This window comes from Phyllobates terribilis, unplaced genomic scaffold (assembly GCF_046119375.1).
Source record: "Phyllobates terribilis strain yellow unplaced genomic scaffold, ASM4611937v1 Scaffold_55__1_contigs__length_8800988, whole genome shotgun sequence".
Taxonomy (NCBI): domain Eukaryota; kingdom Metazoa; phylum Chordata; class Amphibia; order Anura; family Dendrobatidae; genus Phyllobates; species Phyllobates terribilis.
Window position 1 is genome coordinate 616,877 of NW_027362815.1, and position 13,724 is coordinate 630,600.

Sequence of the window (13,724 nt, forward strand, 5' to 3'; positions counted from 1 at the left end):
CGGTCGCCAGGGAGACTGTCCTGTAACCTACTGGGTATCGGGGCCCTCTGTAGTGAGGGCGGTATATATATCTTCCTTGGCCGCGCCAGGAATATATATATCTGAACCTCCGACCGTCACTACCAGCCTTCCCCAATCCCCAGTTGGTATGCTGCCACCAGTCCCTATTTTAGATATACGCCCAGTCCGTGAATGGGCCTATATCGGGTCAGGAACCAACCCTGGGTAGCGTTTTTGGCTTGAGCCGAGCTCACACGGACGTGCGTTCGTTATGCAGAATAAAAGGCAGGCCCACAATTACTTGAGGTAATTGATTATAATAATACACTAGATACACGATATACAACTAAATATACACAGGTATAAGGTCAGGCTAAACTATACAACAATGGAATACAACACACAGAATCACCACAGCATATCAGTTACCGGTTTCTTGATTTTCTTGTGACGCAGGGAGAGGATTCTGCGGTCGCAGGCACGGTTCTTTGTTACAGGCTGAGGCCTACCACCGCATGGTCAAACTGCTCCTCCCCTTGGTGGCCTCAGCTGGTGCTCAGATGTTCAGCACACCACTCTTGGGTCAACAACTGACTTATCTCTTGTCTGTCCTGCTATCTTACCTGCCCCGTCCCGCCCACTGCTGGTGAGGTCAGCTGGCTCAGTCTCCACCCTCAGGTCTAACTTCGATCAGAAGCCCAAATTCTATGGAACCCAATAACTTCTTCTGGGATGGTCTCATGATACCCCCAGGGGTTCCCATGGATTCGGGCCGCCGTAACCGACCTTTTGATATCAATTATGATACCATACGGTCCTCAGGAATGGCTCCGCGCTATATCTTGGCTTCCAGAGCACGTACAAACGTCTACCGCGGAGGCTTGTGTGCGCAATGGCTCCGGGACGCCGTGATATTTTTTTATTGGCCCATCCCATGCAACATGCGTGTACTTTTCATGTTTCTATATCTTATGCCTCCATGCTTGTGACAGACAAAGAAACTAGTCCTATGGGACAAATGGTCAGGTACAGATAGACGAAGCACCCCCCCCTGCTGGCTGTGTTTCCTCTCGAAGTCTTTGAAGCTCCTAGCATTCAAGTGTTAAGTAGGCTTCTTATCTTACAGGAGCCTGGATGGGGGGAAACTATCTAGTTGACGTTTTAACAGAAGGTCCCAAGGGTGGGGGCTGCTGAAGTGTGGCCATCCCTGGATATGATTTATCATTACCAAGATGGCGGCTACAGGTTCATCACACCTCCCCCTATACGAGGGCGCGAGGGGGTAGCACATTCCTGTGTTCCCCCGTGCGTCCTTCTGCACCCTCCCCTTGCCGGGATAACCCGTCAGCGTTACCGTGGTCACGGCCTCTTCTGTGGCGAATGGAGAAGTGGTACTGCTGGAGAGCGAGGCTCCAGCGTAGCAACCTGCCATTCGACCCAGAGACCGTGTGTAACCAGCTGAGGGGGTTGTGGTCCGTCTCCACGGTGAAATGGCTCCCGTACAAGTAGGGCTGCAGACGCTGCAGGGCCCATACAATTGCCAGGCATTCTTTTTCCACCGTGGAGTAAGCCACCTCCCGGGGCAGTAGCTTCCTGCTCAGGTACAAGACAGGATGTTCCTGGCCTGTCGTGTTGACCTGACTTAGCACAGCACCGAGGCCAAAGTCACTGGCGTCGGTCTGTACCACAAACGGCCGGTCGAAGTCGGCAGCTTGCAGTACAGGGGAGCTACTTAGGGCGGCCTTGAGTGCCCCGAAAGCTGTCTCGCAGGCGACTGTCCAGTCGACTGCGACGGGCAGCTTCTTCTTGGTGAGGTCCGTCAGGGGCTTGGCCAGGGTGCTATAGTGTGGGACGAACCTCCTATAGTACCCGGCGGTCCCCAAGAAGGACATCACCTGCTTTTTGGTCCTAGGAGTGGGCCAGGATGCGATGGCATCCACTTTCCCCGGTTCTGGCTTCAGAACCCCCCCGCCTACCCGGTGACCCAGGTAGAGGACCTCACTCATGCCCAGCTGGCACTTTTCCGGCTTGATGGTCAAGCCTGCCCGGTGGATCCGACCGAGCACCTGCCGCAGGTGCTCTAGGTGATCCTCCCAAGTGGGACTGAAGACTGCAATATCGTCCAAGTACGCAGCCGCGTACCCTTCAAGTCCCTCAAGCAGCGTATTGACCATCCGCTGAAAAGTGGCAGGGGCATTCTTCATGCCGAATGGCATCACTGTGGACTCGTACAGTCCAAAAGGGGTGATAAAGGCAGAGCGTTCCCTTGCCGCGGGGGTCAGAGGAATCTGCCAGTACCCCCGGCTCAGATCCATGATGGTCAGGTACTTAGCCCCGGCCATCCGATCGAGCAGGTCATCGATGCGTGGTATGGGGAACGCATCGGTGGCCGTTACAGCGTTGAGCCCCCGGTAGTCCACGCAGAACCGTGTAGTTCGGTCCTTCTTTGGTACGAGGACTACAGGCGAGGCCCACGCGCTGCTGGATGCCTGGATCACCCCCAGCTTCAGCATCTCGTCTATCTCTTGGCGCATGTTTCCCTGCACCTCGAAAGAGACCCGATATGCTGAACGCCGGATCGGCGGGTGATCGCCAGTGTCCACGTCGTGGACAGCCATCTCAGTCCTTCCGGGCAGGCTGCTGAACAGCCCCCGGAAGGGGTGCAGGGTGGTCCCCAGCTGGGACCGTTGGTCCTCCGTGAGCTGGTGGCCAACCCCCACATCCTCGATGGACCCACCCGCCTTGGCTTGGGTGAGCAGATCAAGGAGGGTTTCTACCTCTCCTTCCTCGGGAAGGTTGCACACTGGGTGGGCAGTCGCTTCCCGCTCATGATGAGCCTTCATCATGTTCACGTGGAAGGCCTTCCTCCTTCCACGGGCGTGATCCAGGGTGACCAGATAGGTGACGGCGTTGAGTTTCTGGTGCACGAAGTAGGGACCTTCCCAGGCTGCCTGAAGCTTGTTCTGTGGTACGGGGACCAGTACCCACACCTTTTGACCCACCTGGTAGGTCCTCTCACAAGCATTCTGGTCGTACCACCGCTTCTGGTCGGCCTGGGCCTGGGCCATATTGTCCTGCACCAGCTTTGCCAAGGCCATCATCCTGTCCCGGTGGCGCACGACATACTCGATGACCGACACCTCGGGGGTGGCCAAATCCCCTTCCCATGCTTCCTTCACCAGAGCCAGGGGGCCCCGTACCCGTCGCCCGTACAGGAGCTCAAAGGGGGAGAACCCCGTTGAGGCCTGCGGAACCTCCCGGTAAGCAAATAGGAGGTGTGGGAGGTAACGCTCCCAGTCTCTCCCATGGGAGTCGACCAACATCTTAAGCATCTGCTTTAAGGTGCCATTGAACCGCTCACACAGGCCATTAGTCTGTGGGTGATACGGGCTGGCCACCAGATGTTGCACCTGCATTTGCTTACAGAGGGACTCCATCAGCCGCGACATGAACTGGGTCCCTCGGTCGGTGAGCATTTCTTGGGGGAAACCCACTCTGGAGAAGGTCTCCAGTAAGGCGGTAGCCACCTTGTCGGCCCGAATGGACGACAAAGCTACCGCTTCCGGGTACCGGGTGGCATAGTCCACTACCGTGAGTATGAAGCATTTCCCGGAGTGGCTGGGAGTGGACAGAGGTCCAATAAGATCCACAGCAACCCTCGAGAAAGGCTCTTCGATGATTGGCAGAGTTACCAGTGGGGCTTTGGGGCGCGGCCCCGCCTTCCCCACCCTCTGACAGGTGTCACACGAACGGCAGTAGGCACCCACCGCGGCTCCCATCCCAGGCCAGTAGAAATGCTGAGCTATCCTGGCCTTGGTTTTAGCGATCCCTAGGTGTCCGGCCATCGGAATCTCGTGTGCGATCCGCAACAATTCCGCCCTGAACGGATAGGGTACCACTAACTGTCGGTCCCTGGGCCACGCCTCCGGTGAACCCTGCTGGACCGTTACCCGGTACAGCCGTCCCTGGTCCCAGACCACCCGCTCGCAGTCTGACTCCATGGGAGGCTGTGCCGCCTGTTCCTTGAGAGCTTTCAGGCTGTCGTCTGCTTCCAACGCAGCCTGAAATTCCTGACTTGATGTGGCCAGAATCGACGAAACTGCCACATCCTCTGTCAGCCCCTCCGGGCATGTCACCTGGCCGCTGTCTGACCCGGCAGACACTTGGTCAGAAGTGGGGAAGCCGTCGGACCTCTGCAAGGCTCCTTGGGCTCCGGCGCTCCCACTCCTGGTGACAGCGGCTATGACCGCTGTGACCGTGGGTAGTGCCTGCTTCCCCTCTGTTTCTGACCAAGCCGCCCGATCAGGCAGGCTTCCTAGGCCTTTGGACATCTCGGATGTGGGGAACTCCTGCCCTGGGGTCTTACCTGGCGGCTCCTCTCTTGGGACACCCCCACCTCCCATGGCCTGATCCTCCCCCTGCAGTGGGCCTATACTCAGCAGCCTGGATACCCCTGGGAGCCCTACACTGCCGGTAGCTGCCCCCCTCTCCATCCCTGAGCTTCCCTCTACAGAATCCTGCCCGCCCCCTCCCTCACCGGAGGACAAGAGGTCACGGCACGCCGGCTGAGCACCTCTGCGGGCATCCCCACACTCCCCACCTGCTTTCACTAACCCTGTTTGTGTTGTGTCTGTGCAGGTGTTACCCTCAGGTTTCACTCCCTCCTCCTCAGCAGGACACACACTACATACAACATGGTTGGCATTAGCAGCAGACAAATCAATACACTCTTGGGGGGCCGAACTTGGGGGTTCAGAGGGTACATACTGCGATACTAGACGCCCCAAGTCGGTCCCTAATAAAACATTTGCGGGAATATTTGGCGTTACTCCCACCTCCCGCATCCCCCTTCCGGCACCCCAGTCCAAATACACCATGGCAACGGGAAGTGCCGGCTCCACGCCTCCAACCCCGGAGACGGAAAGAGTCTTTCCTGGTACCAAGTCCTGGGGGGACACCACCTCAGGCCGTACCAGTGTTCGTTCAGCGCCCGTGTCCCGCAGTCCCATGACCGCAGAACGGCCTATGGTGACGGGTTGGATGTTGTCCAGGGACCTACCACCACCCCCTCCCACACACAAAACATTGGGCGCTCTCTGGGACTGGGATGGGGTCTTTTGGCGCTGGGGACACTCAGCCCTAAAGTGTCCTGGTTTGTTGCATAGATGACAACGTCTTACGTCTGGTCCTTGCCTGGAGAGGGCAACAGGGGGATACACCCCTTGTGTTCTAGGGGCCGGGGAAACAGGGGCATGACTGGGCTTACCCCCTCTCCAGGTGCTGCTGGCAGACTTCTTCAGCTCAGGCGCCCTGTTATTGGCATACTCGTCTGCCAGGGCGGCTGTAGCAGAAGCCCCTGTTGGTTTTCGGTCACGGAGGAACTGTCGGAGGTCCTCTGGGCAGTTCCACAAGAACTGCTCCGTGACGAACAGTTCCTGGACCTCCTGGCGGGTAGTAAGCGCTAGACCCGAGGTCCAGTGCTCTGCGGCTCTCAACAGCGCCCGCATATGATCGGTCCAGGTGTCCTTGGGGCCACGCAGCAGGCTCCGGAACTTCTGGCGGTACGACTCGGGAGTGAGGTTGTACTGCCGGATCAGGGCCCGCTTGATGCAGTCGTAGTTCTGTACCTCCCCGGCAGGTAAGTCCCCCAAGGCATCCAGGGACTTACCCCTCAAACGGGGGGTCAGGTATCTGGCCCACTGATCCCGGGCCAGATGGTGCTGAAGACAGGTCCGTTCAAATGCCACCAGAAAGGAGTCCAGGTCCCCATCCTTCTCCAGTAGAGGGAAGTCCTCAGCTCGGACTTTGGACGACTTGGTCTCCTGATGGGTTGGTTGCTCTAGCGGAAGCCCCCGCTGGGCCAGGTCCAGTTGGTGCTGGCGCTCCGCAGCTCGCTCTGCACGCTCCGCAGCCTCCCGGCGCTCTGCAGCTTCACGCTCCGCAGCCTCCCGGCGCTCTGCAGCTTCGCGCTCCTCCTCCGCTGCCTTCTCTGATGCTGCCAGGAGGGTTTTGTAGACGGCATCGCCATGAGACTGGAGACTTGCCATAGCCGCTTGTAAAAGGGCTTGTGATCTGGACAGGCTGGGCTGGGTAGGTGGTGGGCAGCCCACTGCGGGACCGTATACTGGGGACTGGCTCCCTGAGGTGCCCGGGCTGGACTCCTCCTCGCCATGAGTAACAATGTCCTCCCCTCCTGCCACACGGACCGTAGCATTAGCCTCCTGCAGGGTCTTGCTCCTGGTGCCGTCTGCCATCTTGGTAACCGACACCGCTGCAACCCTGAGTTTGCACACACCTTGTTATACTTTTAGCCTGACCGTCTAACGTTGGGCTGACCTTAAGACTCCAGCAGTGGAAGTTACCACTGGCAGTCTTTAGTGCCTGGGAGTAGGGGTCCCACAACACTATTATTCTGCAATCCCACCGCTCTGCCACCAATGTGATGAAAGCCGGCCGGTGGGTGCAGCTCTCTGGCGCCCCCTTACCTCTCAGGTCAGTCAAGGTACTGCACCTAGAGAAAGTAGTGCCAGGTAGCTGCAACCAGCGCAGGGAACACGGTAGTGTGTTATCCCTTCAACGTCACTAAACCGTAACGTCACTACACAGCACAACTCGCTAGCGCCCTCTTAGCCTCAGGTCAGTCAAGGAACTGCACCTAGGATAAGCGGTCGCCAGGGAGACTGTCCTGTAACCTACTGGGTATCGGGGCCCTCTGTAGTGAGGGCGGTATATATATCTTCCTTGGCCGCGCCAGGAATATATATATCTGAACCTCCGACCGTCACTACCAGCCTTCCCCAATCCCCAGTTGGTATGCTGCCACCAGTCCCTATTTTAGATATACGCCCAGTCCGTGAATGGGCCTATATCGGGTCAGGAACCAACCCTGGGTAGCGTTTTTGGCTTGAGCCGAGCTCACACGGACGTGCGTTCGTTATGCAGAATAAAAGGCAGGCCCACAATTACTTGAGGTAATTGATTATAATAATACACTAGATACACGATATACAACTAAATATACACAGGTATAAGGTCAGGCTAAACTATACAACAATGGAATACAACACACAGAATCACCACAGCATATCAGTTACCGGTTTCTTGATTTTCTTGTGACGCAGGGAGAGGATTCTGCGGTCGCAGGCACGGTTCTTTGTTACAGGCTGAGGCCTACCACCGCATGGTCAAACTGCTCCTCCCCTTGGTGGCCTCAGCTGGTGCTCAGATGTTCAGCACACCACTCTTGGGTCAACAACTGACTTATCTCTTGTCTGTCCTGCTATCTTACCTGCCCCGTCCCGCCCACTGCTGGTGAGGTCAGCTGGCTCAGTCTCCACCCTCAGGTCTAACTTCGATCAGAAGCCCAAATTCTATGGAACCCAATAACTTCTTCTGGGATGGTCTCATGATACCCCCAGGGGTTCCCATGGATTCGGGCCGCCGTAACCGACCTTTTGATATCAATTATGATACCATACGGTCCTCAGGAATGGCTCCGCGCTATATCTTGGCTTCCAGAGCACGTACAAACGTCTACCGCGGAGGCTTGTGTGCGCAATGGCTCCGGGACGCCGTGATATTTTTTTATTGGCCCATCCCATGCAACATGCGTGTACTTTTCATGTTTCTATATCTTATGCCTCCATGCTTGTGACAGACAAAGAAACTAGTCCTATGGGACAAATGGTCAGGTACAGATAGACGAAGCACCCCCCCCTGCTGGCTGTGTTTCCTCTCGAAGTCTTTGAAGCTCCTAGCATTCAAGTGTTAAGTAGGCTTCTTATCTTACAGGAGCCTGGATGGGGGGAAACTATCTAGTTGACGTTTTAACAGAAGGTCCCAAGGGTGGGGGCTGCTGAAGTGTGGCCATCCCTGGATATGATTTATCATTACCAAGATGGCGGCTACAGGTTCATCACAGGGTCTGAATACTTTCAGTACCCACTGTATCCTTGAACATTACATTTAACTACCTTTTTGTATAAGGTGGCAAAGAATAAAACAAGCAGATAGGAAAAAACAAACTTAATTTATTTAAAAAATGATCAAAAAGAAATATTTCTGTCATGCGCCAAAACATGCAAAATAAAGCAAATAAACATTACAAATTATAATAAGGTGCAGAACTGTAATCAGGGCCAGGACTGGGTGCTGAAAAATGTGGGGGGATCAGCAACATGAGTAAGTGAGGGAAGTGGAATAAAGGGTAGAAATACACCATGGTGCGGAGGGTTTGGTAGGTATGGCCGGTCCGTGGAACTAGATTTGCTGCCAACTATATCCTAATTTGGAAGGCGGCTCACAGCAGGTTCAAGATGATATAAGTATGGCAAATACAAACGGTATATTAGGATTGTCTGAATATGGGTTATTTTGTAGGTGAGGTTTAACACAAAGAACTATTGAAGCCAGAACATTATGTGTCTAATTTTTTTCCAAAACATATCGCCACCAAAAGCGAAAATTTGGCAAGCCAGAATAAACACAAAAAAAAAGACAAAGAAAAGTCACCATCATACTAGCAGTCAAGGGCGGGCTGGGCTGGAGTGCAGAGGGGCAAATGCCCCCCCAGACCAGTTCCCAAGCAGCTGCTCAGGGCTGCCAGGGGACTGCACTGTACCTTTAAATATGTTCAGCTGCCGACCCGACCACATGGCAGAGATGCAGATACACCCCCTGCACGCTGTGTGGCTGAGTCTGCTGAAGTGACGTCACACAGCGAACCTGGAACTGATTCAGTCAGCCGGACAGGAGCCTGTGGATCGGAGACTTCAGTGGTCTCAGTCAGTATGAGGTCAGGGGGTCTGCAGTGAGGGGGAAGCGGGACTGTGCTCACCTTCTCATAAATCCACCCAGGATTCTATATTGTCCAATCAGAGGGCCAGCTGCTGGGGCTCCATGTGAGTTATTGCAGGAGGCTGAACTTTCATGCAGATTAGGGTCCTCCTGTCAGTGCAAAAAGTTCAGTCTGGTGCAATAAATCACACTTAGTCCCAGCAGAGACCACAGACATCACAATACAAGACCCTGCACCGACTGATTACAGCTGAACCTACAGCACCTCATATTCTACTATATGGCCCCATATATAATATGTGAGGTCCTGTAGGCAGGTCCAGGTGTGTTCAGTAATAATAATCTTTATTTTTATATAGCGCTAACATATTCCGCAGCGCTTTACATACATTATCGTCGCTGTCCCCATCGGGGCTCACAATCTAGATTCCCTATCAGTATGTCTTTGGAGTGTGGGAGGAAACTGGAGAACCCGGAGGAAACCCACGCAAACACGGGGAGAACATGCAAACTCCTTGCAGATGTTGTCCTTGGTGGGATTTGAACCCAGGACCCCAGCGCTGCAAGGCTGCAGTGCAGTGTATATCCCTGTACATAATATACCACATCTAGTATACAGATTAGCCTATCATCTACTGTGATATACACATCAGATGTTTTAAAAAAATACACATTACTATACAACATCAGATATCTATAGTGACCAGGGTCGGTCTGGGCTGGCGGGATACCGGGAAATTTCCCGGTGGGCCCCGCCCCCTGCTGCAGAGTAGAGGGGGGAGAAGAGAACAAAAAAAAATCCTGCGGTTTTAAGGGGCACGGGCCCTTTAAAAGCGCAGGCACAGTGTATGCAGGGACGCGCGCACGCAGCGTTCATTACCTGAACCACCGCGGCGCACGTCCCAGTGAAGCAGCTGAAGCTGCGTGTCTCCCTTCGCCGGCCGGCTTATGACGTCATCGTCATGCGCCTGCTGTGAAGGAGGCGCGCAACTCAGGAGGAGGACACCGCACGGGATCGCAGGAAGGTAAGAGGTGTGTGTGTGTGTGTGTGTGTGTGTGTGTAATGGTCTGGACACACAAGGCGGGGGCCAGCAGGACACACAAGGGGGGGCCCAGCTGGACAGACCCACAAGGGGGGGCCCAGCTGGACAGACACACAAGGGGGGGCCCAGCTGGACAGACACACAAGGGGGGGCCCAGCTGGACAGACACACAAGGGGGGGCCCAGCTGGACAGACACACGAGGGGGGGCCCAGCTGGACAGACACACGAGGGGGGGCCCAGCTGGACAGACACACGAGGGGGGGCCCAGCTGGACAGACACACGAGGGGGGGCCCAGCTGGACAGACACACGAGGGGGGGCCCAGCTGGACGGACACACGAGGGGGGGCCCAGCTGGACGGACACACGAGGGGGGGCCCAGCTGGACACACGAGGGGGGGCCAAGCTGGACACACGAGGGGGGAACCCTGGCTGGACACGCAAGGGGGGGGCCCTGGCTGGACACGCAAGGGGGGAGCCATGGCTGGACACGCAAGGGGGGAGCCCTGGCTGGACACGCAAGGGGGGGGAGCCCTGATGGACACGCAAGGGAGGGGAGCCCTGGCTGGACACACAAGGGGGAGCCCTGGCAGGACACACAAGGGGGAACCAAGGTGGACCCAGGCAAAGGGGGGTGGGCAGGATGGGTATATGGGGGGCAGGCTGGACACATGGAGGCCAGCATGGATATATGGGGGGCAGGATGGATATATGGGGGGGGCAGGATGGATATATGGGGGGGCAAGATGGATATATGGAGGCCAGGATGGATATATGGGGGGGGGCAAGCTGGACTTATGGAGGCCAGGATGGATATATGGGGGAGGGGGGGGCAGGCTGAACACATGGAGGCCAGGATGGATATATGGGGGGGGGACAGGCTGGACACATGGGGGGCTAGGATGAATATGTGGGGGGGGCGGGCTCGATACACATGGGCTAGCATAAATATATGGAGGGGCACGCTGGATATATGGGGGGTGTCAGGATGGATATATGCAGGGGGTAAGGGCAGTATGGATATATGAGGGGAGAGGCTGGACACATGGAGGCCAGGATGAATATGTAGAGGGCAGGCTGGACACATGGAGGATATATGGGGGGGACATATGGGGGCGCAGGCTGGAAACATGGAGGCAAGGATGGATATGTGGGGGGGCAGACTGGCACATGGGGGGGCTAGGATGGGTATATGGGAGGGGGCAGGCTCGATACACATGTGCTAGGATAAATATATGGAGGGGTCACAATAGACAAATGGTGGCCAGAAGGGACATATGGGGGTGCCTGGCTAGACAAGGGACTTAATTACTGTTTGGGAGCCAGATTGAGGAACATACTTTATTAGTTTATGGTGACCAGTGGGGAACATTATTACTTTAGATTCCAATTATTATTACATTATTACTTCTGTAATATAATTTACTTTTTAGGAAATTGTTTTCCATGGGATGGGACAAAAGAGAGGTCCTGTTACTGTGCAGGACGGCACTATGTTGCTTTTTTTCTTCAACTGGTGTAGTGTAGAGGTCGGGGGGGGGAAAGTGGGAATATTCTCTAGAAGAGATCAGTTATTAATAACTGTGTGTTATTTTCTGCAGAGATGATTCCTGGCTGGAAGAAGTGATGGCTGTCTGTGCCAGATGAAGAAGAAAAGCGAAGATGAAGGACTTCACCTAGAGACATCACTGGTGAGTCAGTGTATTACATGTACACTTACACTACACACGTGGTCAAAATTGTTGGTACTCCTCGTTTAATGAAAGAAAAACCCACAATGGTCACAGAAATAACTTCAATCTGATAAATTACAAATTTTTGAAAATGAAGAGATGAAGGTCAGACATTGATTTTCGGCTTCCACAGAATTTAAAAAAAAATTAACCTCATGAAATCGGCCTGGACAGAAATGATGGTTCTTCTTCTTAACTTAATATTTTGTTGAACCTTTTGAGGCAATCACTGCAATCAAACGATTCCTGTAACTGTCAATGAGACTTCTGCGCCTCTCGACAGGTATTTTGGCCGACTCCTCATGAGCAAACTGCTCCAGTTGTCTCGTGTTTGAAGGTTGCCTTTTCCAGAATGTTTCAGCTCTTTCCAAAGATGCTCCATAGGATTTAGGTCAGGGCTCATAGAAGCCACTTCAGAATAGTCCAATGTTTTCCTCTTAGCCATTCTTGGGTGTTTTTAGCTGTGTGTGTTTTGGGTCATTATCCTGTTGCTAGACCTGCGACTGAGACCAAGCTTTCTGACACTGGGCAGCACATTTCTCTCTAGAATCCCTTGATAGTCTTGAGATTTCATTGTACCCTGCACAGATTCAAGACACCCTGTGCCAGGTGCAGCAAAGCAGCCCCAGAACATAACAGAGCCTCCACCATGTTTCACAGTAGGGACAGTGTTCTTTTCTTGATATGCTTCATTTTTCCATCTGTGAACATAGAGCTGATGTGCCTTGCCAAAAACTTCAATTTTTGTCTCATCTGTCCATAGTACATTCTCCCAGAAGCTTTGTGGCTTGTCAACATGTAGTTTGGCAAATTCCAGTCTGGCTTTTTTACTATTTTTTTTTTCAACAATGGTGTTCTCCTTGGTCGTCTTACATGAAGTTCACTTTGGATCAAACAACGGTGGATAGTACGATCTGACACTGATGTTCCTTGAGCTTGAAGTTCACCTTTAATCTCTTTAGAAGTTATTCTGGGCTCTTTTGTTACCATTCATATTATCCGTCTCTTTGATTTGTCATCAATTTTCCTCCTGCACCCACGTCCAGGGAGGTTGGCTACAGTCCCATGGATCTTAAATTTCTGAATAATATGTGCACCTGTAGTCACAGAAACATCAAGCTGCTTGGAGATGGTCTTATAACCTTTACCTTTTAACATGCTTTTCTATAATTTTCTTTCTAATCTCCTGAGACAGCTCTTTCCTTTGCTTCTTCTGGTCCATGTTGAGTGTGGTACAGACCATGTCACCAAACAACACAGTGAGTATCTGTAGCCCTATATACAAGCACAGTGAGTATCTGTAGCCCTATATACAAGCACAGTGAGTATCTGTAACCCTATATACAGGCACAGTGAATATCTGTAACCCTATATACAGGCACAGTGAGTATCTGTAACCCTATATACAGGCACAGTGAGTATCTGTAACCCTATATACAGGCACAGTGAGTATCTGTAGCCCTATATACAGGCACAGTGAGTATCTGCAGCCCTATATATAGCACAGTGAGTATCTGTAGCCCTATATACAGGCCCACTGACTGATTACAAGATTGTAGACACCTGTGATGCTAATTAGTGGACACAACTTTATTTAACATGTCCCTTTTGTCACATTATTTTCAGGGGTACCATCATTTCTGTCCAGGCCGATTTCATGAGTTTAATTTTTTTTTTAAATTCAGTGGAAGCAGAAAAGCAATGTCTGACTTTCATTTGTTCATTTTCATAGATTTTTAATTTATTATTACTTTTGTCAGATTCAAGTTATTTCTGTGACCATTGTGGGTTTTTCTTTCATTAAACGAGGGGTACCAACAATTCTGACCACGTGTGTATATAGTATATACAGAACTCCTGTGTATGTCACTGGTGATCACTATATTATGTATACACTATATACAGAGCTTCTGTGTATAATGTCACTTGTGACCACTGTATTACCTGTGCAATATATACAGAGCTCCTGTGTATAATGTCACTGGTGACCACTGTATTACCTGTACACTATATACAGAGCTCCTGTGTATAATGTCACTGGTGACCACTGTATTATCTGTACACTATATACAGAGCTCCTGTGTATAATGTCACTGGTGACCACTGTATTACCTGTGCACTATACACTATGTACAGAGCTCCTGTGTATAATG